Source organism: Canis lupus, chromosome 3, assembly GCF_048164855.1.
Source record: "Canis lupus baileyi chromosome 3, mCanLup2.hap1, whole genome shotgun sequence".
Taxonomy (NCBI): Eukaryota; Metazoa; Chordata; class Mammalia; order Carnivora; family Canidae; genus Canis; species Canis lupus.
The window spans coordinates 85,545,928-85,573,141 of record NC_132840.1 but is presented as its reverse complement, the minus strand read 5'-3'; the positions used below and the strand labels follow the sequence as shown (position 1 = coordinate 85,573,141).

The following is a 27,214-nucleotide window of genomic DNA, read 5'->3' as shown; positions in this document are numbered from 1 at the left end:
GACTGAGAAAGCACAGCTAACATCTCTCTCCTCCCTCTGCAACTAAGATACTGAGTAGCGCCCAGTTGTCACAGTTCAGTTCCTCTTTTGGTGAAACTCACAGTTTAAATTAATATATAGATATAGGTATGTAGAGATATAAATATATAGATATGTGGATCTATTTATACCTATAAATCTATAGATCTAGACGTAAGTATATTAATATGACCAGACTCAAGTGATGATGAAGATAATTCTGGGGTGATGAAGAAAGTGATGATGAAATATATGTGAAGAAAATTCTTTCAGTTTACCATTTCTACTAATTGCCCCAGTTAAAGTATCTTCTCCAAATGCCCAAAATCCTGAGGGAGGGAAGACATAGGTGAGCACTAAGGGCAACCAGTGGAAGATCGAGAAGGAGGGAGCTGCTACTGAGACATCCAAACATCAGATGTTAGGATGCAGTGTCTCCCTATATTGAGTACCTAATATCAAGCACCGCCATAGATTCATTTATCTTTGTAGCACCACAGAGACATAAGTATTACAGCTGATTAAAGGTTAAATAGCTTACAGCCAGCAGAGGGCACGTTGGGTATTTGAACCCTTGTCTACTTGTTCTCAAAACCCACATTTTAACCAAAGGAAACAATTCAAGGATACATCCCAATAGTCTTCCCTGAGCAAAAGGATGTGGTGAACACACTGTCTCAAATGTAACACATATCTTGATGGGACTTGGGCTTTTGGTGGGGAATGGTAAAGCTGCATGACCTGGGAGTTTATTCTTTGTACTTTATTTAAAGGCTTCTAGGAGGGGATCCCTGAGTGGCTCTGTGGTTTAGCTCCTGCCTTCGGCCCAAGGTGTGATCCTGGAGTCCTGGGATCAAATCTCCCGTCAGGGTCCTTGCATGGAGCCTGCTTCTCCCTCTGCCTGTGTCTCTGCCTCTCTCTCTCTGTCTGTGTGTCTCTCATGAATAAATAAATAAAATCTTAAAAAAAAAAATAAAGGCCTCTAGGATTTTGTTAATTAAAAGCTTTTCTGATCACTAAGTATTTTTGGCTTGGATTTTAAGGGTTTTAACATCTATCTCTCTATCATTTGTCATCTCTCTCTCTCAACCTGCCACTTGCCCTGTCTTCTCTCTCTCTCTCTCTCTCTCTCTCTCTAAACCCCTGTCTGTTTCTACATAAGCCACACTTTTTTTTTTTCTTCTCTCTTGGTATGAGAGAGGGAACTATGGTTAAGGAGGTTCAGTAACAGGCTTCAGAAACATAAAAGGCCCAGGGCTAGGCCCAGAGAGAGGAAGAAGAAAACTGGTTTTACTCCAAGCCCAAGGGAAAAATTAAAGAATAAAGAGCACATGTCCTAGATTTTCTAAAATGTGCCTTATTTTAAATCATATGGTCCATCATCCACATAAACATACCTGTACTTGTTGTAAATTGGGGGCCAACTAATAGTTCAGCACATGGGTGTTTTCTGGGAATGGATAACCTCAGATTTCCTTCTCTGGCATCCTTCCCAGGTCACCAGGTTCAGAAAAAAAAGGGGGGGGGCAAAAATGTGTTCTGTTTCCATAATGCATGGATACTTTTATGTATATTCTGGTATTTGACCATTAAAATCATCTCATAGTTGACAAAAGCAAAGCTGCAAGAGAATAAACAAACTGTTCAAGGTCACATAATAAGTAGAATTAGGATTCAAACCAAGGCCCCCCCGAGTTCTAAATCCTGAGCTTGTGATTGACATTGCAAGATTTTAGAACAGAGACACTGTCAAAGGATAAAGATTGTACATCTGGAAGGAGCTCCTCTAGTGCTTTATATTTCAGAAAAGGCATATGGTCTTTAGCATAAAGAGATAAGTACCCTAACATGAATCCTCAGGAAAGCTAGTGGAAATAGAAACTGAGTTGCCATAGGTTCAGGATAGCTGGTAAACCTGAGGGAACCTGAAGAGAGATTAAAGAGAAGGGACAGGTGATATCCTAATCATCTATTCATTACAGCCTTCTTAGCCTACAATACCCTCTGTTTGTTGGGTCCCTTTGCAGCTTCCTTGTGCTGACTGGGGGGCAGGCATGATGGTTATATATCCGCCTTTCTCCCTTCACTGCAATGTGCTACCAACCGATGATGACCCTTATTAAGGCAATCGTGTTCCATATATGTGCTAGAATAAGCCTTATGAAGATGATATTATTAGATATCAAAATGGTTGAATACTGGCAATTTTGCATGGCCCAATTTAACACTGTAATCATGATCACCCATAGACTTTTTGCAAATCATGCCAGGGCACAGAGCCACCCACCCATTTCTATGCAGCAGGAAGAGCCATCCTGCTGCATAGAATCCCAGTGATTCTGGAGAGCCAGATGGTAAAGAAGAGGGTCCAGAGAGCCCTACAATCTCCCTCATCCCATAACTGGCTTGTGAAAGAGTGGTTAGGATAAGAACGAGAGCTGAAAACATAAGGACCATAACCTGCCTCGTCACACTTCTAAAATCTCAGGAGAAAAAAATAAAATAAAATCTCAGGAGGACAGTGAGTGAATGAGATGGTATGTGCATGGCGTAAGAGGCTTTGTGGCCATGCTTCCAAGGTCAAATCCCATCCTATCACTTGTTCTGTGTGAGCTGAACCTCAGTCTTCTCATCTGTAAAATTATGATAAATGTAGCACCCACTTCCTAGAAACACTATAAAAATTAACGGGAATAATATGTGCATAGCAATTAGGATTATACCTAGTAACTAGTGGGCAGTCAGTAAATTTAAACTATCGCTATTATTGGAGACTATTCCTTCGGGTTGTAAAGCCTTCATGTCTTTACATAAAACTTATGCAGACCTGCTCTGGCTCTCAATATTCTCCTCTGCCACTTGGATATCCCCATAAATTAAAGAGGGCAGGAAAGATCCAGAGGGAGATAACTGTGGGTATCCGAAGGTTCTAACTGGGGAAAAACAAACAAACAAACAAACAAACTAAGGGTGCCTTCCTTTATGGTACAGTGGACCCTAGTTTGGAGTAAGGTGTGAAGAGGAAGGTTTTAAAAGGAGAATGGGATCCAAGTGCTGCGGGCAGATGGAGTAGATATTTCTCAACATACACCACTAACATTATTTCTAAATACACATGGATGCTGCTGTATTTCGTTGCATACATGCTGTTTACAAATGCTACATAATTTATGATGCCTTTTACTGTGTTTTTTCCTCAATTATTGCATACTAAAAATCAAATTAATTCTATGTGGACACTCAACACATTTTTCAAGCCCTTTTACTTAGAAATATGGAAGACCATCATATAATGGAAGGGTTGTAAAACCAGGAGAGAAAAGACCCGACTTCTGGTCAGAGTGCTGCTCTTCTAATCCACCACAGGATCCAGAGTCACTTTACTTCTTTATGCCTCAGTTTCCCCTGAGTCAAAGAAGAAAGGTGATGGTACTGGTATTTCTAGTGACCTGGTCTAAGGAAACAATCATAAAACTGGAATGAGGCTAAATTCATGACGATGTTCACTAAAACATTATTTATACCGGCCAAAAATTAGAACAACATAAATGTCCAAACATAGGGTAATGGTATTGTACATCTACTTGATGTAATGTAATGAAACCAATTAAAATTATGTTCACTAATACTATGTAACGGCATGGAAAATTGCTTCTGATCTATTCTTAAAAGAAAAAAATGAGATATAAATGATATGATTATAACTATATAATAAAAACCATGGCAGAGAATAAGGAAAAAATTGGAAGAAATACATTAAATGAAATTGTGCATGAGTGACTTTAAATCTTTTAAAGCTACTTTTGTATGGTGCCCAAATTATATTTAATACGGATACATTACTTAAACTAAACAAAATACATCAATAATAATCAGCTGAGAAAGTTGGGGTAGATGTTTCTAGGGCCCCTTCATTTCTAAAATCCAGCTGCAGTCATCAAGATTAAAAGACGGAATAGATTTGTGGGAGTCCTTTCAAAGGCACCCGGCACCACACAATTATAATGCCTTATTATTATTAACTCGCACCAAGCAAGAACTAACACAAATCCATTACAAAAGCAAAATAGAGAAATGAGAAAGAGGCAGATGACACAATATTCCACTTGCTGTGAAAGCTCTTTTGGGTTGGAATATTCTTGACGCAACCTTTGGAAGAATGAATTTTACACAGCTTTCTGCCATGCAGCCCTCTCTGCCCTTTGTGCTGACATAATTGTCAAGCCGGTTTTATTGCATTCTCAAGTGATGGGCAGAACAGATGGCCAAAGCCCAGCCTGGGGACTGGTGTCTGCTTAGAGTGTCAGTGATGCTTTGCAGGGAAGAAGGAGGAGAGGTATGGCTGGCCCTGTGAAGAAGGGGGACTGGGACCACACAGGGAGGGAGACCAAAAATCAAAGGGGGCGGCCTGCGGGCTTCCCTGTAGGAAAACCAATGGAAGTTCGTTGATCCGTCCCAATGCCAAAGAGAACCGAAGCACGATGGGGAATCAAGCCAGGAAAGTAGACTTTCAGCCCAAATCATTGGTCGCTAGTTATGATCCATGCCAGAACAGGAGCAGCTGAAAAAAGTATGTCTTTATTTCATGAAAGATGGTATGTCACCTCGTCCTTACTCATAGGAGCTGAAGGAATGGGCAAAAGTAAGATGAGTACAAAAACAAACACAAAAAAACCCTACCTGGACTTAAATTCAAGAGATCTGGGCTTGACCTACGACCTTACAATGTACATAAATCTTGGACTGGGCACACTATCTCTTCAAGCCTCAGTTTACTTATCTATCAAATGAGGCTAACCCACCTTGGAAGAGTATTATAAAGTATTAAATGATACCATCTGTGAGGTGCGTGGTTCCCGGTTAGGCCCTGAGGGGTCATCTCAGTCTCTATTGCGTGGCTTTGAGACAGCCTTGAAAATAAGTTCAAGTCCGTAATTCTAAATGCCTAGTACAAAAATGGGTGGTATCAAGAGAAATCAGGTGATTAGTCAAAAATGAATTAAATGCACATTTTCTATTTTTCTCAACTATTTGTGTTTGCTTTTGTTAGAGTTCTAAGCTCGAGGGCATGGTGCCTGACAAGACGAGAATTTAAGAGCTCCACTGGTCGAAGGGACCTGAGTCACTGGCATGGCCCTTAGGGCCGACGCATGGGTCAAACAATAAAATCACAGGATTTGCTAAGATCAAGGAGCCTTAAAAATATGAAATCCAAAAATAAGAGAAGTGAGGCTCGGGGAAGTGAAGTGATTTGCTCCAAGTTGCACAGCTAATTAGTAACAGAGTTGATACTTACATTTAGATTCCCCTATTCCCAATTTAACATTCTTTCTACGACATGTTTTGCTGACTGAAAATACATTTTTCTGGCTTGAGAAATGTGATATGAATGCAACAGTATGGAGGTTGGAAAGCATCCATATTCGTGGGTATGAATGATGACAGGGCACTGCTTCAGCAAGGGGTCGGGATATATATGCAGAGGGGCAGATAAAGGCAAGAAACGATATCAATCACGACACCTTGCCTCGATGTTTTATCAGTTTTACAAGTTTGATACAATTGCAACTCCATTTAATCCTTACAGATTTTCACCGTATTCGTTGGGTGGGACAGATATTGGCCTCATTTTTAAAAAAATTTAGTTAGTTAGTTATTTTGATTGAAGTATGGTTGGCACAATGCTACATGAGTTTCAGGTGTACAATATGGTGACCCCACAACTCTATACGTTGTGTGGCGCTCACCACAAGGACAGCTACCACCTGTCACCATGCAACACTATTATGAAACCCTTGACTATTCCTCATGCTGTGCCATCCGTCCCCACGACGTATTCAGTCCTTAACTGGAAGCCTGTGACTCCATGGTGTAGATGAGAAGGGAAGTCCAATGTTTTGCCCAAAGTCTCATGGCCGATTGTGGCAACAATGGGACAACTGGTGAGCTTTCTTGACACGAGGAAAGAGACTCCCTTACGTGACCTCTTTCAGTGTGTTCATTCGGAGCCTATTCTTGAGTGTTTGAGGAAGCACATGGGTAGTTTCTGGCGCGACTTACCCCTGGAGCGCTCCATGGTTCGTCACCTTTAGGAGCTACGAAACATGGCGTGACATTGGGCCTCTCGGGAAGTTGCCTTGGCCCTGGGAGTCCAAAGATATCAGAGTGTGTGTATCTCCCTGGAACTTTAAGCCACTAGGCACTTTTTTAAAGATAAATACAGGCAACCAAAGAAGAAGCTGGGTTGACATCTGGTGGTGGGGATAGGGGGTGGAGGACAAAGGAACAGAGGAAATCAGCCAGGCTTTATCAACTCCACCATGCCTTTCCCCTGGCGGGCAGCAGCGAGGTACCAGCCACTTGCCTCTTTACAGTTTTAACTAAAAGGAGCATTACAGAGGTGAATTAACATTTAAAAAGAATGTAAAAACTCAGAGCTGTTCTAATGATGATTAATGGAGAGCTATAAGGGGGCCATGACCTGCTAGTGTCATTAAATGGATTGGCAGGTTTCTGAGCATTAATTATAAATAGCCACAGGAGTTCTCCTGCTTCACAGAATGATGATAAATCCAAGTCTCTGAGAGAGAAGAAGAAAGGAAAGCAAAGAGGGGAAAAAAGTTTGCCTGTGAGTGTCTGCCTCTATGTTGCGGGGAGAGGGAGCGAGCAGAGGGAATGAGATAAATGATAAATTAGACCCTGCCAGTCAATCACATTTTCTAAATGTTTTATGTCCCAAAAGCTATAAAAGCAATATTCCTTTCTGCCCTTATTGGAGCCATTTCTGTAGAGCAATCACATCAGTTTCCTTGGGGATTTCCGCTGAAATGTGCTTTGCCTTTTCTTTTTATATTTACTCTCCAGCCTGTGACCAAGGGAGGGTCAGAGTCCGCATACAAATGGGCAGGAGGGAGATCCAGTGACCAGGCGAAGCAGGCAGGGGGAGTGAGAGGCCCTGGCTGGGGGCCACGGCGCAGGTGCTTTCCGGCCGTCCAGTGATGGTCCCGGGACGGTCGCAGGCCCAGGGCCCGGTGGGATAGACAGTGTGGACTCAGCACAAATTTTGCTGACTCGAGAGACCGCAAGCGTCATGAGGGCAGGGATGGATTTGGGGTCTGTGTCCTTCATCGCCAGAACCTAGCGTGGTGCGTGGCCGTCATGGGCACCCCGGGACTTCCAGACAGAGAAGCATCGCAGTATCCACCCGCGTGCGTGGCCTGTGTCGGGTGACAGCTGGAGCCGAGCTGGGCCATCCTGCCGAGGTGACTCCTCTCTCATCGACCCGTGACAAGACTCCTCAGAGTTTGCTTCCTAACCCCGGTGATGAGATGAAGACAGAGATGAGGCAGGGAGAGGGAGAGAGAAGGAGAGAGCTCTGGAAGAAAGAATGAATGAAAGAGCCCCCAACCCAAGATCCGTCGTACGGATACTCCCGGACGACGTTGTATTTTTTGTGTCGTTACTTTTCAAGGCTTTCGGCTGGAAGTCATTATTTCAGCTGATTGGAAAGTGGTGTTGAAAGACCTGCTTCTCTGCTACAATTTTCTTCATATCCTATTAGTTGCAATACAATTACAGAGAATACATCAATTCCTGGCCTGCCCGCCGCTGCCGCCGGAGCCGCCTATTAAAAAGCGGCCTTATTAATGGAATTGTACATCTAGGATTAATCGGCTTGCGTTGGCCATTTACATTTCTCATTCCACAAGCACTTTTGTTTGCTTAATAGGCTGAAGGAGGTAGGAAATGACACAACAAAAGCCTCTCCCGATTGCCACGCGTATCACTGGTGGATTTAATGTCCCCTCCTCCTTTCATCCTCAAGTGCTGCATGGGGATAAGATCTGGCACATGCCACTAGGGAAAAGCAAGGCGGCAGCGACGCAGCGATTGGTGGGCCGAGCAGGAAGGAAGGCGGGCGGAGAGAGAGGCCAGAGCATGGTCTTTGCACGATGGGGACGGAGCACAGGCTCGGTTTTCCCTCTACTCTCACAGGTTCGCCTGGGACGAAGAAGCCTGTGAGGATGAAGCCCAGGGAACAGGATCTCAGCAGCAGGGCAGGGCAGGAGGCGCACAGGGAGGCCATCGAGCTGCTTCCATGGGACGGATGCACCCTCCCCTTGGCCACGAGTGACTTCCACGAGCCATCCTTCATCCCAGAGGCTGTTTTTGTTAATCCTGGCCTGGCCTCCTGCCCATCACCACGTTCCTCCATCATTTCTCCTTAGGGCTTAGGGAACAGACTTAAGGCTGGAGGATTCCAAGTCACTCTGCTCTCAGGTCAAGCCAAGCACAACGTAACACGGAGGGGGGCATGGAGCGGGGAGATGGGAGGCATCATATAGGACCGTTGGCTCCCTTTATCTCTGTTGGCGTGGATGACTTAGAGCTGACAGCTTGGGATTTCTCCCCAGAACTTAGAAAAGGAGAAAGAAGCACATCACGGCTGAATTCTTACATTCGATGGATTCCAAGAGACGAGGCACCAGGCAGCTGTCCGCAACAGCAGTCTGCCTGGAAAAGGATGTGCCAGAGAGAGAAAGATGCCAGCCCATCTGAATGAGGATCCTTGACTGCAGGGGAGTGGGGCTGAAGGCAACGTAGGAAGGCGGTGAGGATGCCCCAGGCCCTTCCTCACCCACCGGACTCTCCAAGGGCGGCAGCTTACACCTCCAATTACTCCCCCACACACTGGCCTACGGGGACTTCCAGGACATCAGAGAGGCTTGGGCACCCCCGCGAAAAGCTGCTCAAAAATAATACAACTTGGACCTTTTCATCAAACCTTATCTCCAGAGAGTTCAGCTGTTCCAGGATGGGGACTGTTGCCCCAGGAGGGCAACATCAAGCTCCCAGGAGGGAGGCCAGGTTGTTGATGGACCGCAGCGGATTTCCTTTCTCCAGATGGGAGCCACACCTCCCAGCCGGGTGACGTGCCCACCAGACCACCCTCTTCCCCTGTCCTCTCTCCAACCTGCTCCAGGAGGTCATGCTTATCAAAGCTCAAACTTCCTTCCGCCAGCGATGCTTTGTTGAATTTGCTCCTCCCTTTGTCTCCGGCTGGCTCAGCCCATGACCTAGGGAGGTCCTGAGGTCTGAAACGGTGAACAGCCGCGGCGCATGCAGCCCAGACTCCCTTGCCAGCCGGTGGGGCTCTGTGATTGAACAGAGGGCTCCAGTCTCGGGGAGGGCGCTACCTCAGCAGCAGAGTCCATGTATGTTGGAGCGATGTAATATAGTATGACTTTTCGCTTTAATGGGATTTTTCTAGACCACTAGGAAAAAAAGACTCCATTAACCACACTACAAAGGCCTCTACTTATTAGTATTTTAGAACAGTGGCAAAACATTGCGTGAATCTAATTATTGCTGACAAATATGAAAATTGAAATCAAAGTTAAATTTTCAGCTACAGTGCCTCATATGCCAGCCTCCTCTGCCTGCAACTACTTCCCCAACACATTTATTCTTCCAATAGTTTCAGCAGAAGATTGGCTATTTCCCTCTTCCCCTATAATATCGCTTGCTTGCTTCCCCCAGTCCCTCAGCCCTCCCTGGCTCGGACCCTATATATTTTGAAGCATTAAATCTGACATATTCATCTTGGTGGCTGGCACTAGCTAACTAACTTCATGTTTACCTGTCACAGATACAGACACCGGCTGAGCAAGGTGCCAGGGAAGCTGCTTCCCTCTCCCCTACCCTCTCTCCCTCCGCCCCCAATCCTAGCCTCCTTCTTCTTCTTCTTTTTTTTTTTTTTTCCCAGATAAAAGTCATTTGACTGATTTCAAATTCCTCGTGATATCAGGACAGAAAAAAAAAAAGGACTTGTCAACACCTTTCTTTCTTTTTCCCTATTAAGCATACTGTAAAAATCAATCCCTTTTGTCACTTCACTCTGCTTGCGAGAATGTTTAATGGATGTCAAGGGAGCTAATGATCGCTGGTAGAAAATTCATTTTAGATTTGCTATTTATAAAGTACTCAGTACTCAGGTGGGAAATTAACATGAGGCAAGGAGTCGGGTGGGGTGGGGGAGGGAGAGAAATACAGAACTGGGGCCTGCCAGGCTGGCAGTGGCTTTGTGTGGGCGGCACCTGCCGTGTTCTAGGGGCAGAGGGCGCGTGTGCCAGGGATGCTGGGTGGGACAGGCTCGGGAAACATCCAGACCCGGGCGAGCCCATCTCTCCGAGCCAAAATTTCCTCAGCAGCAAAATCCGATCTACAACACCTAGCTCACAAGGTTGTAGAAAGGATTAAATAAAATATCACACATAAAACATTTACCAGTGCCTGGCACCGAGTACTAGGACATGTTTAATAAATGTTAAATTTCTTTCCCTGCAGCCCCAAAGCCCTGGGAGGGGATCAGGACTGAGCGGGGTGGGCACCGATCTGCTTCAGGATCTGGCGGCGGCCAGCCCACACGAGCGCCCTGCGCGTTCCCTGGCACCTGCAGCGCACGGGAGGCCATATAAGCCAGTGGTTAGTGAGTATCAGAATCGCCCAGAGGGCTGCTGGGCCTTGTTTGGGAGCTTCTGAAAGTCGGTAGGCCTGGGGTGGGGTCCGGGGACGTGCACTCCCGGTGGTAGGTCACCCGGTCTGGGGCCACTCTTCGGGAACACCCAGGTGGGCATACAAACCCATGTGCCTCCCGAAACGGCGTGGTGCCCCTGTGTGACCTGCGCCACCCAGACGGAGTGCATCCCCACCCCTGGCTCGTCCCCACAACTGCAGACGGCATCAGGACCCAGAAACCTGAGGCAGATCCCCAAGGGCTACTAAAGTCACGACCCAATTGTGCATCCCTGGCCAGGAGCAGGAGAGGCAAGTGCTCAGGTTCGTGTCGTGGCTTGTGCAGGATGCGACCAAGCCTCAGTTTCCCCCTACATGGCTGGTGCCGGGAGTGCTCAGCTGGGCAGATGCCCTTCAGGCTCCGCAGGGGGCTCCGGTGGCCCCGGAGTCCAGGTCAGAAGGCCCTCGGCTGTGCACACCCGGCTCGTTTCTCCCTCCCCTGGCCCTCCGCTTGGCTACTTGTCTGTCCTGTTTGGATTAACCGCAAACCTCTGGTCGTTCACTGTCCTAGCGCGGCCACCTGTGGGCCCGGCTTGAGTCCCGAGTCCCAGGGGAGTTCCTGTTTGCGCTGCAGCCCGTTCCAGTGCGCCTGGCATTACACACAGTCATTGAACTGCTAATTCATTGTCTAAGAAGTTGCTTTTCAGTTTCTGATTTTTCAATAATAGGCTTCTCGCAAAGCCCTTAAGCTTCGGAAATAAGCCAAAAACTGCTTTTCCAGTCATTTACATAAACACAAGCGGATCAGGAGGGGGGAAATGGCATCGTTCGACGTGTGATCCCCGGGCTTGGGCGCCCGGGTGGACGGCGCTGCGGGCGGCAGGTGGGCGCGGGGCGCGCGGCCTCCACCTGCCACCCGGGCCGCTGATACATCCTGAGATTTCTCCTGACGCCTCGGCTGCCGCCTCGCCGGCCAGGCCGGGTATTCTGGGCACCAGCAAATTGTTCTGTCAGCAAGCCGCTCCCTCAGCTGCATCTCGTTAGGGAGCCTGTCACTCACCCGCCAGGCCCAGCATCACAGCCCTGTCTCGGAGGACACAGTCACCTGGCACAGGTAAGGGGTGGCCTGGAAACTCTGCCTGGGAGACAGAGCCCCCCAGGGACACAGCCCCAGGTCCCCGAAGCTCAAAGCTCACTCCAGGGTTCAGTGGCAGGGGATGTGGATTCGGGGCCTGGCCCTCCCTAGGGGTTCAGCTACTTCAAGAGGGAGGAACTTTCTGGCATGCAGGTCACTTTCAACCATCGTCATGTCTCTCTCTCCCCCTCTGTCTTTCCAAATGTCGATTTTTACAAATAATCCAATGAGCCAGAAAGAACAGCCATTCCTTTTCTTTCCAGACAACTCCTATTCCTCTGCATTAAAAAGTAAAGAAACAGACGACTGAAACTTCTACCTTTTAAGCACCTGATTCTGAGCAGGCTGTTTCCCTTCCGCACCAAGGTCTTAGGGGACAAAAGGTAAGGTGCTGGGTAAAAACAGAACAGAAACAAGATGCCCAGTTGAATTTGAAATTCGGATCAATAGCAAATATTTATTTTTTTATTTTTTTTAGTGTAAGTATATGCTGTGCATAATAAAAAAATTATTTGCTGCTTATCTGGAATTCAAATTTGTTGAGCATCCTGGATTTTTTTATTTGCTAAATCTGGCAATCCGAGCAAAAGGGAATATTCAATGGCTTACTTTATATATTCCCATCGCTTGCATAGCACCAAGTTTGCTTTGTCCTGATGTTTTGTTTTTGTTTTTTCCTGGGATGGGCATATTCAAGAGAAACTGAGACCCCTCCCCTGAGGGTAGAGAGGTGACTCCTCCTGCGCCCCCCACCCTGGGGCCCCTCCAGTCAGAGCTCGCTGCACCTATGTTCACCATTTCTCTAAGTCAGTGGTTCTCCAAATTTAGCATCAATCACCTGAAGGGTTTATTGAAATGCACATAGCTAGGTTTTGGAAAGCCCCGGACTTTCTGATTCAAAGGCCACACTTGGACAGCCCTGACTCTAAGGACACTGTGTACCCCCTCCTCTTCCCCTCAGGCAGACTAGGAACAAGGAGACCGCTCGGAGGGGTCCACTTGAAGGCTCAGGATAGAAACAAAGGGCTGGAGTAGGTCTCAAAAATCCTTGTTCTCCTTTTCAGCCTTTCAAATTCCTTCCCTGGCCTGGATTATTCCATCATTCCACCCTCAATATTGATGCAAATTTGTACAGTGTTGCACTGAGTGAGTCCTGCGGGAAGGCCAACCCTGCCTGGGCACGGCATGTGCAAAGGCCCTGTGCTGCGGCAGTGGGGCGTTAGTGTCCAGAGGCAGTGCCTGGGGCCTGCAGGGTGAAAGGGCAGAAGCAAGTGGGTGCCCGAGCCAGAGCAATAGAGAGCCTAGGGCAAGCTAGGGGAGGGACTTCCGTGCCAAGTTAAGGACCCTGGGCGTTTGTCTCGAAAGCCAGCCATGTGGAGCTAACGGATATTTTAAGGAAAGACTGAAATGACATTTTTTTTTTTAGCAAGATAATTAATTATTAGCAAGAGAGAAGATGGACTCATCTGGGGAGGACCTGGTAGCAGGGGACCTATTTAGAGACGGCATTAGTTTAGCATGACGTGGCTTGAGCTTGAAGTGAGACAGGGCCACCGGGCAGGGGAGGAGGGACAGAAACAGGAGGTCCCACGGAGGCCACCCTGAACTGAGCCATGAGTGGTTATAGGAGCAGGGGGGGAGGTGTGAGCGGGGGGCAGAGGGGAAGTGCAGTCCCTGGGTTTCATAAACATAATTCAGTGAAACATGGAAGCTACATTCCAAGGAAGTTTAAATTTCCTATTTTAGGGATCCCTGGGTGGCGCAGCAGTTTGGCGCCTGCCTTTGGCCCAGGGCGCGATCCTCCAGACCCGGGATCGAATCCCACATCGGGCTCCTGGTGCATGGAGCCTGCTTCTCCCTCTGCCTGTGTCTCTGCCTCTCTCTCTGTATGACTATCATAAGTAAATAAAATTTAAAAAAAAATTTTTTAATTTTCTATTTTACAGATGCAGAATACAAGAGCTCTGGGAAGAATATTCGATTCTAAAAGTCAGAGTTAATGGCAGGGCTGGGGTGAGAAAGAACATTCTGACGGCAGAGTAGACTTCATGTGGACACGCTCTGCAAACCGTGAATGTGTAACTGTGTCTCGTATAATTCCCTTGAGAGTTAGCCCAAGCAAGGAGCTGGGGGTGAGTCCGAGTTTGAGAGATGGTCGGCTACTATCTCCTCAACGGTAGGACCAGAACCATGGGAACAGATGGAGACATCGAGAAGGAGCGGGTCAGACTGCCTCTTAGCGTCCAGAGGGAAGAGGATGCCACGAGGAAAGGAGGAGACTTTGTGATCCTGAGTCGAAATCAGCATTTTGCCCATTCCACAAGTCACTGTGTTTAGTCTTTTCTGCCTTCTGGGAAATGCAGCCTACAGGTTTATAGACACGTATGTGAACATGTACACACGTGTATGCGAACACACATCTTCCCCGGATTACACTCAGTGAAAATCACAGCCGTTGAATGCAGACTCCTTCGCCTTCCTATAACCAAGCTGGAAGGTTTGCCCAAATCTATGCTGTGCGAGGACAGTTGATTTTCGCTTTTTTCATTTGTCTTTATCAGAGCAACTTACATACAGCATAAAATCTACCCTTTTAACCATTTTAAATGTACAAGTCACTGGCATCAAGTATATTCACACCGTTGTGCAACCAGCATCACCATCCATCTCTAGAACGCTTACACCATCCCAAACAGAAATTTTACCCATTAAACAGCTCTCCATTTCTTCCTCCCTACAGCTGCCAGAAACTTCTATTTTCCATCTCTATGAATTTGCCTATTCTAGGGACCTCACCTAAGAGGAATTATACAATATTTGTCCTTTCATGTCTGACTTCTTTCACTTAGCATTGTGTTTTCAAGCTTCATCCATGCTGCAGCATGTGTCACAATTTCATTCATTAATTCCATTCAGGCAGAATAATACTTGATTGTACGCACTCGTCGTATTTTATCCATTCATCCACTGATGGACACTTGGGTTGTTTCCACCTTTTGCCCATTGTGAATAAGGCTGCTGCGCACATGGCTGCACAAATACCTGAATCCCCGCTTTCAAATTTTTGTGTTTTTATGGTAAATACCTAGAAGTGAAATTACTAGATCGTATCATAATTCCATTTTCAATTTTGGGACGAACCACCACACTGCTTCCCACAATGGTTGTACCACTTTACTTGCCCCCCAGCAATGCAGAGGGGGATTCCAATTCAATTTCTCCATATCTTCACCAACATTTTTTAGTTTCCTTTTTAAGTTTCTTAACAGCAGCTATCCTAATGAGTGTAAAGTGGTGTCTCATTGTGGTTTTGATTTGTTTTTCCCTAATGACAGTTTGACAACCTATGGTTAGATGCCACAAAGTAGGTGGTGATACCTTAATCACGTGTGTATTGTGGGGATCCAAGGGCTTCCATCCTTGTCGAGGGGAGATCTAACATTCCTTCCTGCCACACAAAATGCTAATTGTCTCCTAACATTCGTCTTCCTCTTCCTCCATGATAATAAGCCCCTGAATTTTTCTGGGCCCATGGTCATCCAAAGGGAATGATGCATTTCCCATCATGGCACCTAAATGTAGCAGGGTAACTAAGTTCTGTCCACAGGCATTTGGAGAAGTGTGCCGTATGTGGGCTTCCAGAAGGAACATTCTTTGGGAGACAGCACACTCATGCATTCTTTCCCTTCTTCACCGACCCTTTCGTCCCACTGCTGGGCACACAGATGCTGCCATCCTAGACCACAGGGCCAAAGATGTGGCCTGTACAACAGATCTGAACCACAGAAAGAATGGGGTTCCTCAATTTAGAAGACATTACACCAGCCATGAAAAGACAGAGAGGAATGTTACTGTGGCCACACAGAAAATGTCTTATTTAAGCCACTTTTATTGTGTAGTTTCTATCATTTGCAGGTGAATCCAATCATAGTGGGAATTCTCAAATAAGTTTCTCTTCTTTAATATATGTAATAATGCAATTTGTCTTTCTCCTTGTACTCAAGATCATACTTTTACCAGTGCTCAAGATTTGCCACCTTTCTCACCCTCTCATATTTACTAGAGGATCTCACTTGGTAAGATATCTCCTGGGTCTTTCATCCTTCCCCTTAAAGAGCACCTGACCTTCAGGATTCAGAGAACTCTTTCCCATCTTATAAAAACAACAACATCCTCTTCAATTGCAATTCCCCCTTGTTTCCCCATTTCCTCCCTCTTTTTTTCTTAACAACAGCAATAACAACAACCAAAAAAATAACTTTTTGAAATAATTGTCCACATTTTCTATATTCTCACCTTACTTTTGTTCCCCACATTAAGGGCTCCACCCCAGAACTGCTCTCCCAAGGGGATAGAAGATATTTTTGTCACTATGATCCTTTAGTAGCATTTGACACTGTTATTGTTCCTGCCTTCTCCAGACACATCTTTTGACCTTGATGGCATCATGCTCTCCTGGCTTTTCTCCTATGTTTTTGACCACCTCTTGTCAGTTATCTTCCCAAGATCTCTTCTCTTCCCAAATTTTGGGTACTAGTTATCTAATATGTATTCTCTACTCTTCTCCTGGGTAATTAATTGTATCTGTGTCACAGACTATCTTTGTTGAGGCTCAAAGGTCTCTCCAGAGTTCCAGATCAATGTGGCTAACTTCATATTGGATAGAACTTTGTACATGTCTACCATTAGGCATCTTCAAACACTTTGTGGCCCAAATTGCATCACCACCATTTCCCTCAAACCCACCTAAGCATCATTTACCCCAAAATGAAAAGTTTTCTTTCACTTCCCTTTATTACTTATCATCTTCTTTCTTCTCCATCCCTAAGTCACAACCCTTCTACCTCCATAACACTTGACTACTCCCATATCTCCCTATTTCTGCAGTGCTCACCTTGGTTAACTTATGCTTGATTGGCTGCAGCATCTTCTAGAAGGCTCCCTTTTCCTCTAGTCTTGCCCCTATTTTAATTCATTTTCCACACTGTCACTAGAACCATATTTTAACATTTTTAAGTAACCCAAATAACCTTACTTAACAAGTAAAACTGCAAAGCTGACCATGTTACTATCTGCATGCAATCCTTCAACATAATTTCTTCTCTCAATATAAAATATTTAATAGGAAACCTAAGGCTATTCAAGCTCTGACCTCTGCCTACATCTCTACCTGTATATCTTGTCTTTCTACCTACCCCCTTTCCCCCAAAACTTTGAGCCCCCAAACCACACAAACACACTCCATCTAGCCAGATTGGATATTGGATTCCTGAATTCCTACCAAGCTCTTCTGACTCTAGGCCTTAGCATGTGCCATGTCTTATTTGTAACATTTATTTCTCCTCTTACTTGGTTAAATCTAGTCACCTTTGTGTCTCAGCTTTCACATCTCTTCGTTCTAGAAGATTTTTCCAACCTGAAAAGTCTCATAGATGCTGCCATAGGCAAACAACACTCGCTTTTATCTCAACACTTACCATTTTGTATTGAATTGTCTACTTCATTGAGTATAAGAACTATGTTTTGTTGTTGTTTATGGCTAGCATACAGTAGGGTATGAATAAATCATTCTGGAGTGGATGAAATATAAGTGTAAGTAAGAACTTGGCCATACCCTTGGGTCTATTATTGAAATATAAATGTAAATAAGAACTGGCCATGTCCTTGGTGCTATTATGTTGTTTTTTTTTTTTTAATCATTCTGATGTGGAGATTATATGTCTAAATCATCTGAGGATGACACAAAGCTGGTGGTGACAACTCATCAGAATCCAAAAATAATCTCAGTGTATTTAAATAAAGGACTCAAAGGAATAAAATTTCAAATACTTAGAAGAAACATTTATTTTTAAAAATTTTTTATTTTATTATTTATTCATGACAGACACAGAAAAAGAGAGACAGAGAGGGAGAGAGACACCCACAGGCAGAGGGAGAAGCAGGCTCCATGCAGGAAGCCTGAGGCAGGACTTGATCCTGGGACTCCAGGATCATGCCCTGGGCTAAAGGCAGGTGCTAAACTGCTGAGCCATCCAGGGATCCCCAGAAGAAACATTTAAAGAAAGTTAAATATAAGTGAGAATAAGAGAGGTTTTATATAGTAGCATTTTGGTCATCACAATGACCAAATCACATCAGTATGAGCCAATAGGGTAGTATCTCTGAAAAAATAAAAGAAAATAATACAATAATAAAGTGAACCTATGTAACCATACAGTCCAAAATGTGGTAGGTAATAGTCTATGGTCCACTTTACCAATCAAACTACATTTAGGAGAATTTGTATGGTAATGCCTTTTAGTGGATCATTATCAAACTGGAGCATGTTCAGAAGATAAGGATCAGGATGATTAATGGTTTAAAAGTTATGCCACATGATAATCATAAGAAGGAGCTAAGAATGTCAAGATAAGTAGTGTTTGTGATAACCATCTTTTAGAAAGAAGATCACACAATATTACTTATATTTTTGAGCAGCTCTAATTGACAGAAGTTAGAAAGAGGCAAATTTTTGCTCAACATAGATCCATTAGGATTATATTCATCTGTGAGTAACAGAAACCTAATTAAATAAGTTTTTTTTTCTCATAAGTGATAGTGAGTATGGGAACATGTATCCTAGTGCTAGTACAACTGCTATGTCATCTTGAACCCAAGGTCCTTTAATTAGATTGAGCCATATGAAATTGCCTATATTCAACTATTTTTGATTTACCAAAACAGCTAAGTCCATTTGGTTCAGCCTAAAAGTTTCCTTCTTTGTCAATCTTTTTTTCTTTTTAAGTACGCTCCATGCCCAGTGTGGAACCCAATACCAGGCTTGAACTCACAACCCTGAGATCAAAACCTGAGCTGAGATCAAGAGCCAGATGCTTAACTGACTGAGCCACCCAGGTGCCCCTTGCCATTCTTTATATGTATTGTTTATCTTCCTGTTTTCAAGCTGTTTCCTGGACCTCTAGGTAGTATCCTATTCTCTGAGTCAAGGAGAAGCAGCAATGGTAAGGTTGAGAAAGCTCAGGCTTCCTGAGTATGATCCTCAAAACCCCAAGTAAACTTGTGCTTATATTTCATTTCCCTTAACTGCATTACATGACCATATTCAGCTATAAGGGAATTTTGGTGACGAATATTTTGAACAGGCACGTTGCTGCCCTGAACAAATTTAGAGCACTGTTTATACAGAGAAAGGATAATAATTGATTTGGAGGCGATATCGAAAGTCCTTGCCAAAAAAGTATTTTCTCACAGAGTTTATCCACTATGAAAAGTGGTGCTAATATCATTTATTCTCCATTGTATCTACACAATAGAATTATCTGTAGTTATTTCGAAGTACAAAAGACTCTGCCCTATACTGACCTCTTCAATGTGAATTTCTGTGAGTCATCCCTGGGCATCTGCTCATAATAAACTCCACAGGTGATTTCAATAGGCAGCCAGAACTGGGGACCACAACACAGGTGGTTAGTGTCTGCTCACTGGGAATCTCTGGAGTTGTTGGGCATAAATTGGTGAAAATCATTCAGACGGGATCATTGTCTTAGGGGGGAGGCTGAGAATACTCCATGATATCTCACAACTCTAGCAATCTGTGAAAAAGCTTTTGTATTTGATGATTGAATTATTTTGGTCTTGACAAGTCTTCAGCAGTGCAAGAAAGTAATGAAAAAAATGGTGACAAGGCATTTAGATCCTTCTATTAAGATGTGTTGGGGGGGAAGAAAGGAGAAATGTAGAACAATTAATTAATTTTTATTTGTTTTCAAAATTAGCAAAATGGTTTATCCAACTGCAGAGTTCTATGCATCACCGGTTACATTGAGAAAAAAGCTGTCAATTAACCTTTTTCATGTCTGGGATGAGTTTCTCCTTGACTGTTTAGGAGGAGAGCCAAATGACCTAGTGGTCAACTTTGTGGAAGAGAGATAAAGTAGATCCAAAGTAGATCTGAAGATAAGAAACATTTGAGCACTTCATCTTCTACAACTAAATGCAATCCATCCAGTCACTTCCCCAGTTTTTTTAGATCCAAATTTCCTATCTGTGTTGCTTCTTCTGATGCCAATGTACATTCAGATAGCCACCTTGTTCCTCCACTCATCTGATCTACTCACCACTAGAGTGGCTATTTTCTGCTCTTGGGTAAGTTTAATCATAAGTATTGAGCTCATCCACCACACCCCAGGTGCTACAGCATAAGATTTATGACTGATTATCACCAGGAGGGATTGCTGAAATATGGGATCACAGATTCAGAGTCCCAAAAATATTTTGTCAGAAAAAAAGGTAGTAATTGAATCTGATAACTTCAGAAAGGGTAAGTTCTGAGGCCAGGTTGTTGTATACATAGCAAAACACCACAAGCATAGGATAAGAAAGGGTTGAATTGACAACAGCTCCTGAAAAAAACTAAAGGGACCTTATGGCACTTCCCCTCTGTCTCTCCCTCTCTCTGTCCTTTCTTTCCAGCCATAAATGCTGGGTGTTGAATTTGTGCCAAGTGTTTTGCTAGGTTCCCTGGGAAATAAAGATACATAAGGCAGCCCTTGACCTCTAGGAGCTCAGAGACTGGTAGGGGAAGATAGACATGTGAGCATGTAACTACACAGTGTGTGGTGAATGTTAAGAATAGAGGGAAGGTCAAGAGAAATGGAAGCATAAAGGATGAAATTAGAGACTTCAGAAGGATGCTGAGCTTGGAATTTTTTCTTGAATTGTAACAAGTGTTTTTGAGGTAGACTAGGATGGCACTCAGCAGAGGGAGCAGTGTGCACACATGCTGGGAGGAAGGAGCCCTCGAGCAGCCCATGGAACAGGAGTGCAGAGGATTAGGAGAGGCTGGCAAACCTAGGTCAGACCTGTAGGGTTTCCAATACCTTCCCAAAGAGCTAAGACTTCATCTTCTTTGGATTTGGAACCAGAAGGGTCCATATTCTATAATATTTTGGGCTCCTCAGAGCATACTGGGATAAGACTTTAAGAAGAATACAAAGTAACCAGAACAATCTTTGAGAAAAGCAATCAGCACCCTCTCTATGGATGATAATATAGAAAATAGGAGAAATGCTTGGGATAATTAACCTTGTGGGGAGAAAATTTGAGGAAGGAGAAGAGGGAATGTTTCTTTCAAATATTTAAAGAAAAGTCATGTTGAAGAAGGATTAGACTTGTCCTGTGGGTGATAGTATTCATATAAATCATAATACTATTAGGTAATATTTATTAAGAACCTACTATGTGCTAAGCAATGCTCCAAACACCTTATCTGCAGAAACTTATTTAATCCTCATAACAGTCTTAAAGCTAAGTCTCATAATTATCTCCATTTTATAGAAGAGGAAGGAGAATCACAAAGGTTGACTGAATCGCATAAGGCTTCAAACTAGGGAGTGGTGGAGCCAGGGTTTGGACCCAGGCAATCCAGCCACTGTGTGATAATATCTCTCTAGACCTAGAGCAAATGGCTGGAATCTATAAGAAGACAGATTCTCCTTCTCCTTTGCCTTCCTCCTCTTCCCGTCTTCCTGAAATCCAACGGTCAGGTACAATAGACCATCTGGAGAGATGCATGTTCCCTCTTATTGGAGACAGACGTTAGGGGACCACTGCAGCTTTATTGTTGAGGTATCAGAGCTCCTAGAGAGGGACTGAAAGAAGTCATCTTGAAAGTTCCTCTGGGCTTAAGCTGGTTGTGACTCTGGGCTGACAGACGCAGCAGTGTGGACACTTTGGGGAGGCTTCAATGTGAGTACTTTCTGAATTACTCAAAGACTGCCCTGGGCACAAATTTCCAGGGTAGCTCTGTTCCCCATGGCCCTCCTATCCTGCAGATCCATCAAAACAGACCAAATTTTCACTCTTGCTTGTGCTGCAGCCAATGACCTGGCTTGGGGGGTGGAACCAGCATCACTTCTGCCTAATGCATGAGCTACACAATTGTCATTGAGGTTCTCAGCATTGGGCCTTTGGTTGCCACTGACAAGGAGAGCAATGGGAGCAACACTCCTGGGTCACTAACTCTCCGGGACAGGAAGGGGGAGCCTGAGCAGAAGAGAAAATGCAAATCTTCACACTAAGGAATGGGGCTTCTTCCAAGACTCACCATCATTTAGCACTCTCTAAATCCAGCTCTAACACGTTCTTTCTTGACCCACATTCAAGTGATCCTGAATTTCCCTTGTTAGATGGATTGGTTAAGAATCCTTATCATTCCTGATTCCCTCTACCTAAAATGCTGTGACTAGTTAGTTCTTGCCTCCCATCCTGAGGATGCCTTATAAAGATATACATGCATATATGGATATGTGATATAGTAGATACGAATTGGTATGTAGGGTTTGCACGCACACACACCATTCACACATTCTGACTTTGGTCATCTGTCTGTGACTATGTCTATATTCTTAGCTTCCTGCAAGCAGAAGCTACTTCTGAATACTTTCTTCTAGCGTCACTCTCTTTCAAGTGCTATACTCAAAAAGACTATTTGCAGAATTGCAAAATGTTGAACTTGAAATGAAACTTGCAAACATTTCAATCCAACTTCTATATTTTAGAGATGTGGAAACTAAGGCTCATATAGAGGAAGTGTCTTACCCAAGATCATAGAACATTTCAGATGACTGTAGAGGTATAATTTTTAAACTTGACCACCTATTAGAACCTCTAACAGAGCTCTGAATAAGATTGATGATGAAGTTCTGATTTTGTTCACCTGGGAAAGGGTTCAGTCATCGGTATTTTTATAAATCTCCTCAGGCACTTGAATACACCAAGTTTGAGAACCACAGATGTAGGGAATGAAAATATTGCAAATAAATACACATTGAACCTACCCCCTGAGGGCCAGAGGTCAGGAGATCCCAACTGCTGTAGGCTGCTTGACTTGGAAAAATCAGGATCCATGACAAAGGCAATTATCTGTTCTCCTACAGGAGAAAAGCTACCAACAATCATCACCACCACTAAGGGAATGCAGATAGAAGCAGCCAGATAGGCAATCATCTCAGAGCATTCCGGACTCAGCTAGTACAGTGTGAGCCTAAAGAGAAGCTATATTCCCTCTTGTACATATGGCTGAAAAGACAAGTTGATGGATTGGAAGAAGGCTTGTGCCCCAACTGTCGTATATGACCAGAGGAGAACAAATAAATCATGATGCATTATTATTATTCTCGGAACCCTAAGTTGGGTATGATGAGTGGGTAGCAAGTCAAAGGGTTCTCAGAAGGGAGATCATCTTAGATTTACCCTGAGTTATGAATCCCTCACAGAGGTCCCCTGCACAGCGTTTGCCCCATGCAGACTAGCTGCCAGAGGCAAAGCCTTTCTTGGTCTTATATAAGCTCCCCCCACCGCTCCCCCATCCCCGCTCTGCTTACCTTCTTTGGTCCTCTAATTCCGCGCAGAAGGCAGGGCACAAAGGAGCTGGGGAGGCTACCAGACAGGTGGCATTGTGCCAAGAATCAGTTAATAACTTGAATGACAAAAGACAATTGTCACAAGGCCAACTAACTTACGCCAGCTTTCATCATCCATGTACTAACTGAGGGCACATCAAACATGCATGAGGCCCTTCTTGGCAGGAGACGGCAGGGAGGAGCAAAGGCAGCACCTCTCATCTGTTGTTAACCCAGGACTAGAGCCATGCACCCTCTCCCAGTGCTCTCCAGGTGGAACAGCGATCAAGGGATAGTTGCTCTCTTGCTGCCCGCCCTCATTTCCGCCAGAAACCAGAAGCTGTGTCGTTCACTCTCCCGCTTGCTTCTGGCACTCCTTGTTGGTGCTTCTGAGCACTATTAAAAAGGATGGCAAACCAAGCCAAATCTTGGAAATTCTACTCTGCCTTTGGTCTCATCCTTTAGTTTGTTTTAGTCACCGACATATTTATTCCCACCACCTACGACTCCACACGGAACATAATAAACATTCAATAAACGCTGGGTGATCCAACCAATAAACACATAGACAGCTACGGGCTGTGTTGGGTTAGAGTTTGGTAGTAGCACCACCAAGACTAAGCAAAGGCAGCCCCTCCAGGGAGTGAATCTGAATGAACCACTGAAGCCAAAACCAGCCAGTTCTTTGAACAGTCTTTTATAACTGTGAAGGCAATACTCTTAGAGAAGAAAAAAAAAAAAAAAAAAACCCTCAAATTTAGTAACCTAAGATGTCCTTAGTAACAGTGCTAAAGAATGTCTTTTCCAATATTTGATTTCTTAGCTTGACAGTCTCTCTTGAAATATTCTCTTCTCAGCACCGAAAATGTGAATCTTTGTTGGTTTGTTTTGCAGTTTGCAAATGACTTACAGAGTTCTTCTGGCAGGGTTTCTGTTTTTCTTCTTGCAAATAAACAAAAGGCCATCTCTCTAATATGACTTAGGTGGGAGTATGTGTGATCTGTTGTGGTTTTGGAAGGAGGAGAAAAGGGGAAGAGGACAGGAGGGGAAAGTAGAAAGGAAAATGGGAACAGGCAGGGTATAGAAGCTGAGCAAAATGCAGCAAGTGGCAAAGGTAAATCGGATATGGAAAATTGGAGTGGCAGGGATATCGCAGGGCTGAGCACTCTGCAATCAATCAACGGGGTCCCGGGTAGCCTTGCTAAGGATGCCGGAAACTGCCCACCAGTTCACTGGTTCCCCCTTCCCCCCGCGATGCCCTATCATCTTGGCTCCTTGTGAACTGGGAAGACAGACTTTCCCTCCTTCTCTTGGGCAAGCCTGCATGAAGCGGAGCAACCCCTGCCAGCATGACCTAGATCTGTCAACTGATCAATTATTGTTCCCGTGGAGGAGAAGGAAGAATGAAAGGAGGAAAGAGAAAGGGAAATGGAGAAAAACAGAAAAGGGGGAGAGAGGGCAGGAGGCAGGAGGGGGAGAGGGATGGGGAGACAGAGGAGGAGCCGGAAGGTGCAGGAACACACAGATCCTTTAAGTCTAAGCAGTTGATAGCCCGAGCAGGCTTCCTCCAGAAGGTTGCATAAATAAATGCAGAAATACAGAAAATAAAATCTAAGACTCTCAGAGATTATTGACCAAATTCGCAGTCAAGGTGGAGGATTGAGTCCTCTCTTTCCCACTTTTTCTTTCTGATCCAAACAAACTAGAGCTCTTTTTTAACCTTCCAAAACTAGCTCCAGCTTTCTTCCCCGCCACCTCCTCTCTGCCACCGGCCCAGCCAGCATGGCACCTCCGTTGGCAAGTGGGTGGGGGGCAGGCCTCCCTCATGCTCCTTCCAAAGCCCCTCTGCCTTTCCCCAGTGCCCTTGCTAGTGGAACCGAGTGGAAGCATCCACCACCAAGGGAGGGAGGCTGCAATGGCGCCACCAGACCCCATTTGACCCTTATGCCATCGATCACTCTATTTTTGCATGTTTTTATCTTTTATGTTTAATTTGTTTTATTGAATTTCAAATGACTATAGACATAAAGTAAACATTTAACAAGCCAATAGAGCAGAAAGGAAGTAAACTGCATAAATACAACCAGTCTCAGCATGGAGTTCCACTTAGCGCCACATGTTTGGAGCGTTACAAGCATTAATGAGTCCTTACAGCACCCAGGGGAGTTGCCCCCCAGCCTGGCAGGCAGGTGGGGAGACAGGAGCACAGAGGGAAAGATTTTCCCCTACAGAAAACATAGGGGACTTTGAGCTCAGATGGACCTGCTCCCCACCAAGGCTTGTGCAGGCCACCAGAACTGGCTTGAAACCTGGAGGGCACGCACATGAGAGGCTTTGGAGAGTCTGGAGGCCCTCTGCTGAGGTCAAAATAAAGCAGAATTTGATTGCATCTTTGGTTTTCTGGGTGGTGCGTGGGAGCAGGTCGTGAACTCCAAACCCATAACAACCCGGAACAGAGCCCCCTTTCGGACATGACGTCCTGCCTCCCCCCCAAAGCGTGTTCATCCTGAACAGACAGACACGAAAAGATGCTGCGGATCTTTCTAGCACAGGTGTCCCGAACACACCAGAGGCATGTGGCTCATACTGATTTAGAAATATCCTCCATCCTTAGGATATTAAGAGGGATCACCGCATCCCAGTGGATAAACTGTGGCCAAAGGCCCCCAGTTGTTGGGCGCTCTGTGAGCAGTGGGCGATCCCACCAGGGTCACTGTAACTCTGGGCCACCAGAATGCAGGCATGCTGAGGACGGAGCCAGACATTCCAGAGCACAGCCCCTGAGCAGGGAGGCAGGAGAGCTGGCCTCGTCAAGGACCCACCCCTAATACCAGCATTGTGGGAGAGGCCTGCTGAGAATCCCCAGAGGTCGCGGCGAGGCGTCCAGCTCCTAGGAAGGCATTATTGGACTTATATTCGGCTTTACCAATGCCAGGAAGGAGGAACCAGCACCCGGACGAGGCTGTGCACCTGGGAACTGGAGCTGCAATCCCAAGAACGGTCTTTATGCGGCAAGGCCTGCTGGTCGGTTCTGGGTGTCCCCAGGCCCCCTTGGTGAAACACTCACAAGACCATCACCGAGCATGAAGGACGAAGGTGAGTGCATGTGTTACACTGTGCACGCCTTGCCTCTAACTTGCCCCAAGTTGCCAGCTCCAAGCCTGACAGCCAGGGTTTACTTTGTGAGGCTCCTCTGTCTCTCTCTCTCTCTCATTATTATTATTATTATTATTATTTTGGCCATGCTTGCAAGTGCCCACAATGCTTACATCAGGCCCAGGGGCCCATCATCGCACATCGATTTTTCACTTTGCCAGTAAACGCGGGGCACGGCCTCATCTGCCTCCCTCGCACCCCTGAAGCATCACCCAACTCAGGCTGCTGCTGGCACCCAAATGTAGGTTTCCGGTGAGGGGCAGGAAGTTGGCTCATCTGCCAGCTGAACAGTGTCTGAGTGAAGGAGGGCGAGAGCTTGGCCCCAGGGTCCCCTTCCCTCTCCTCCCCTTTGGGTCTCACGTGGCCCGAATACATGTTGATGTGGGACAGAGGAGATGAGAGAAAATGTGGAAGGTAAGACAGGAACCTAGCCAAGCTCAGGCAAGGTGTTGAAGGGAGCATTCATCCTTCGAAGGAGGACTGGCCGCGTTTCTAGAAAGAGAAAGGCTGCAGCACCACCAGCCATTCCTTTCAGAGCCTCCCGGTGGCAGGAGGTGGGCGGTGTGCTGAGGACAGCCGCCTAATCCAGGCTCCCGGCTCCTGCTCCCAGGGAAGAGGAGCTGCTGGTTAATCAACCCTGGGTCTTCTTAGGGCCGGAGCCCCAGGGCGCTAATCACCTCCCCCCCCCCCCCCCCGCGCCCCGCCCGGCACTAATCAGCGCTGATTCCCTTGGAAATTCCCTCCCCCTCTAATCTGGATCTGGGCGGCCAGTGGGGCTGGGGTGGGGGCACAGGGGGTGGGGGAGGAGAGGGGTCCCTAATCTGCCACTAGCTCCGGACACCTTTTTTTTTTAAAAAAAAAAAAAAGGTGAGAAACCCAGGAAGTGGCAGCTCTAGGAAGAGCTGGCTTAAAACAAAAACAGAGCAGAAAAAATTGCCTTGGAATGTGCCCTGCATTCCAACTAGTCCCCGGGGTCAGGGCAGTAGGG

The 27,214-nt window shown here is 45.5% G+C and overlaps 1 protein-coding gene and 1 non-coding gene across 2 annotated transcripts in view; both read right to left on the bottom strand.

Annotated features, from left to right (window-relative positions):
• The window catches only part of NTM (neurotrimin), a 941,158-nt gene that overhangs the window by 911,139 nt on the left and 2,805 nt on the right, over positions 1-27,214 (bottom strand). The gene's annotated exons all lie outside the window — the stretch shown is intronic.
• On the bottom strand, positions 15,007-15,130 carry LOC140631327 (U6atac minor spliceosomal RNA). Its single transcript, XR_012028963.1, has one exon. It is a non-coding gene; the product is annotated as a U6atac minor spliceosomal RNA (small nuclear RNA).